General features: G+C 38.4%; 1 protein-coding gene across 1 annotated transcript in view; it reads right to left on the bottom strand.

The window, feature by feature from the left end:
• Nucleotides 1–4,956, bottom strand: part of ZNF560 (zinc finger protein 560) — a 38,624-nt gene that overhangs the window by 10,502 nt on the left and 23,166 nt on the right. The gene's annotated exons all lie outside the window — the stretch shown is intronic.

Raw genomic sequence — 4,956 nt, 5'->3', positions numbered from 1 at the left:
CTCGGCCTCCCAAAGTGCTGGGATTACAGGCTTGAGGCACCGCGCCCGGCCAACTGGCTAATTTTTAATAGTTTTAGTAGAGACGGGGTTTCACTGTGTTACCCAGGATGGTCTCGATCTCCTGACCTCGTGATCCGCCCACCTTGGCCTCCCAAAGTGCTGGGATTACAGGCGTGATCCACCACACCCGGCCAGGTAAAGAAACTTAAGACGAGAAATGTATTTTTGTGCCCATGGTGATATAACTCACAAATGAGATTATGCAGCACCTCTTCTCAAAGCACACACATAAGCGGGCTAACTTACACAATAGCCCTCTCTGGCCCACTTCAACACCTCAGAAAGGAACTACTAGTGTGAATACTAAGGCCTAGAGTACCGGACTCTATATTCTGCATGGGGAAAGGAACTACTAGTGTGAATACTAAGGCCTAGAGTACCGGACTCTATATTCTGCATGGGGTGCTGATACGGTGTGGCTTTGTGTCCCCACCCAAATCTCATCTTGAACCGTAATAATCCCCACATGTCAAGGGCCGAACCAGGTGGAGGTAACTGAATCATGGGGGCAGCTTCCCCCATGCTATTTTCATGATAATGAGCGAGTCTCACAAGATCTAATGGTGGATCTTTTTTGTTTTTTGGTTTTTTTTTTTGAAACGGAGTCTTGCTCTGTCACCCAGGCTGGAGTGCAATGGCGTGATCTCAGCTCAAGGCAACCTCCACCTCCCAGGCTCAAGCAATTCTCCTGCCTCAGCCTCCTGAGTAGCTGGGATTACAGTCGCCCCCCACCCCACCTGGCTAACTTTTGTATTGGGTTTCGCACCATGTTGGTCAGGCTGGTTCCGAACTCCTGACCTCATGATCCACCCGCCTCAGCCTCTCAAAGTGCTGGGATTACAGATGTGAGCCACCGCACCCAGCCAATTTGATGGTTTTATAAGTATCTGGCATTTCCCCAGCTTGCACCCATTCTCCCTCCTGCCACCCTGTGAAGAGGTGCCTTCTGCCATTGATGTAAGTTTCCTGAGGGCTCCCCAGCCATGCGGAACTGTGAGTCAATTAAACCTCTTTTCTTTATAATTATCCAGTCTTATGTATTTTTTCATAGCAGCGAGAACAGACTAATATGGGTACCTAAAGCAGATTTTTGGAAAAACTTACCATAGGACAAATCCATAGCTTCTATCCTGTGAGGCTGGCAGTGAAATATGTCTGGACACACTTTTTTGTAATTCCAAGGACATGTCAGGGTAGCTTATAAATCTAAGTGGCTAACTGGCAATCTATTCCTCTTTATATAGAGTATTCGGACTCAGGTAGATGTCAATCATTAATCAACAAGCATTACTTATGTCATTAAATACCTTATATTAAATCTTTACTGCTGGTGATACGTGTGAAACCCACTAGAAATGGTATATGTACTGTATAAAATGAGTATTAATAACACCAACTGCCATTTATTAGGGACTATTATATGTTAGACATTACATATATATATATACACATATATATATATGCTCACTTATCTGAACAATATCCCTATTTAGTGCTGGAAAAAATATAAATTCAGAAAATACAAATGACTCTTCTAATATCATCTACTTAGGAGGTGGTGAACCAGGACTTGAATACAGTCAAGTTTGTCCCTAAGTCTAATCCTCTGTGGTTGTTGTTACTCCCTTATAACGACCGCCATATAAAGGACTCTGGAAATTGATATCTGGCTTACTTAAAATGTGCTATTCTACTTTTGAATATAAAGAATTAGAACCAGAATGTCATGGCTTTACAAACAAGTCAGAACTCATTTCCAACTCTGGTTGCTTCAACAGGGTTCCAAGTAGAAACACTGAAGTTAGTGTTCTGAGCTCTACCCATTGCTCCTGCAAGAGGGCAAAAAACATGCAGAGCAGCAATAGAAAATCAGACTCTGCCCTACATTGACTATTTGATGGGTCTTCTCAGAAAATCATCTTTTATTATTATTCGTGAGTTCTCTTTTTCCTAAAACTTCTGCTTGTATTTTTATTCCTTTCTTCCTTTATGGTTCTTACAAATCAAATGAAAAATGCAATTGAAGTCATCAACAGTATACAGAAGGAAACGAAAAAATTATTTGAACTTGAAAACAGACTATTTAGAAATACACAAAGGAGAAAAAACAAAAATGAAGAAAAATTACAGGATTCAAGGGACATCATCAAAAGCAAATTTTTGAGTTACAGGAGTGCAAGAAGACAAGAAAGAAACAAAGAGAACACATACTTAAAGAAACAATAACAACAATGTTTCCACACTGAGGAAAATATATAAATATCCATACTCAGGAAGGGCAAACATCTCCAATCACATTCAATCCAAACAAGGCTACCCTAAGATATAATCAAACAGTCAAAACTGAAAAGCAAAGTGAGGATCTTGAAAGCAACATGAAAACATTTAAAAAAATGCAAATCACATATGAAGGAGTTCCAATAAGGCTATGAGCAGAGCTGTCACCAAAGACCTTACAGGCCAGGAGAGAATAGGATGACATATGTAAACTGCTGTCAGGAAAAACAAACCAACAAAAAAACTGCTCACGAAGAATACCATACCCAGCAAAGTTGTCCTTCAGGAATGAAAAGAGATGAAGATTTTCAAAGAAAAACAAAAGCAGAGGCAGTTCATCAACACCAGACCTAACAAGAAATGCTAAAGGGAGTTCTCAAGCATAAAAAAAGGACTCTAATTAGTAACAAGAAAAAAAAGCGCAAAACTGAGGTAAAAATAAGCACCTAGTTAAATTCAGAATACTCAAACACTGTAATGGTGGTTTATAAAAGAATTATATCCTTACTATGAAGGTTAAGAGATAAAAGTATTAGAAACAGTAAGAGCTAAAATAATTTAAGGGATAGACAATATAAAAATATGTAAATTATGATATCAAAAAAATAAAATGAGGAGAGGTTGAGTTAGAGTATAGTTATATTGTGTGATCACAGTTATCGGCTTAAAATATCCTGCTGTAAGATGCTTCATATAAGTCTTACAGTAAGCACAAAGCAAAAATGTATAGCAGACACACAAGATAAAAAAAATTAAAGAATCAAAAGTACACCAGTAGAGAAAATTATTAATCATAAAAATAGACAAAGAAACAAAGAATATAAAAAAAAACCAGAAAACTTAACGAGCCAGGTGCAGTGCCTCTTGCCACTAATCCCAGCACTTTGGGAGGTGGAGGCAGGCGGATCACTTGAGGCCAGAAGTTCAAGACTAGCCACGGCCAGCATGGTGAAACCTTGTCTCTACTAAAAATACAAAAATCAGCCAGGCATGATGGCAGGCACCTGTAATCCCAGCTACTCAGGAGGCTGAGGCATGAGAATTCCTTGAACGAGGCAGGAGAATCGCTTGAACCCAGCAGGCAACAGTTGCAGTGAGCCAAGATCACGCCAAGATCACACAACTGTTCTCCAGCCTGGGCTCTTTTTTCCCAAGGTAGGTACTTACCTACAACGATTACCCTGAATGCACACATACTAAATTGTCCAATTCAAAGACAGAATGGCGAAGTGGATTAAAAAAACAAACAAAGACACAAATGATATGTTGTTTACAAGGGACTCACTTCACCCTTAAGGACATACATAAATTAAAAACAAAAGGATGGGGGAAAAAAACACTCCACGCAGACAGAAACTAAAAGGCAGCTAGGTTAAGTATTACTTGTATCAGACAAAGTAAACTTTAAGTCAAAAACCATAACAGGACACAAAGATCGTTATATGATAATAAAGGGATCTACTCATCAGTAAGAATAATTATAAATATACAACTGGCCATCTGAATTCATGGTTACCACATCTCCACTTATTAGGGGAGATTCAACCTGCCATAGATTGAAAATACCCAGAAAAAAAAAAACGCATAGGTCCAACTATATTATGCATGTGCAGATATTTTCCCTTCTCATTATTCCCCAAATAATACAGCAAAACAACTATTTACATAGCATTTACTTTAAGTATTACAGTAACCTAAAGATGTTTTAAAGTATATGAGAGGATGCACATGATTTTCAAACAAATACAACATCATTTAATAAGAGACTTGAACACGCCTAAATTTTGGTATCCATAGGTGGGGGAGGGGTTACAGGAAGCGGGGTTATCCTGAAACAAATCCCCCACAGATTCCAAAGGATGACTACATATGCCAACAACAACAGAGCACAAAAATATATAAAGCAAATTAATAATAGATCTGAACACAGAGATAGATTGCAATAAAATAATGGGGGACTTTAATACTCTACTTTCAACAATGGACAGACCATTCAGACAGAAAATCAATGAAGAAACATTAGACTAGAACTACACTTTAGACCAAAACAATCTAACAACATAAACAGAACATTTCATCCAACAGCAGCAAAATACACATTCTTCTCAAGTGCACACAGAACATTATCCAAGATAGATATGTTAGGCTACAAAACAACAACAAAGCAAGTCTTAATAAACTTAAGAAGGTTAAAATCATATCAAACATCTTTTCTGACTACAGCTGTATGAAAATAGAAATCAATAATAGGAAGAAAATTAGAAAATTCACAAATAAGTGGAAACGAAGTAACACACACCTGAACAAGCAAAGGATTTAAGAGGGCAATTAATAGTAATAAATGCCTATATGAAAAAAGAAAATCACAAGTAAACACCCTAACACTACACCTTGAGGACTTAGAGGAACAATAAGAACTAAGCTCAAAGTTAGTAGAAGGAAGGAAATAATAAAGACCAGAACTGAAATAAACGAAACTAGAAAAACAACACAAAAAATAAAGGAACTGAAGTTTTTTGAAAAGATGAACAGGTCGGGCGCGGTGGCTCACGCCTGTAATCCCAGCACTTTGGGAGGCCGAGACAGGCGGATCACGAGGGCAGGAGATCGAGACCATCC

Source organism: Colobus angolensis, unplaced genomic scaffold (assembly GCF_000951035.1).
Source record: "Colobus angolensis palliatus isolate OR3802 unplaced genomic scaffold, Cang.pa_1.0 Scaffold39, whole genome shotgun sequence".
Lineage (NCBI taxonomy): Eukaryota > Metazoa > Chordata > Mammalia > Primates > Cercopithecidae > Colobus > Colobus angolensis.
Note: the sequence above shows the minus strand (reverse complement) of the source record. Positions and strands in the feature narration are given on the sequence as shown.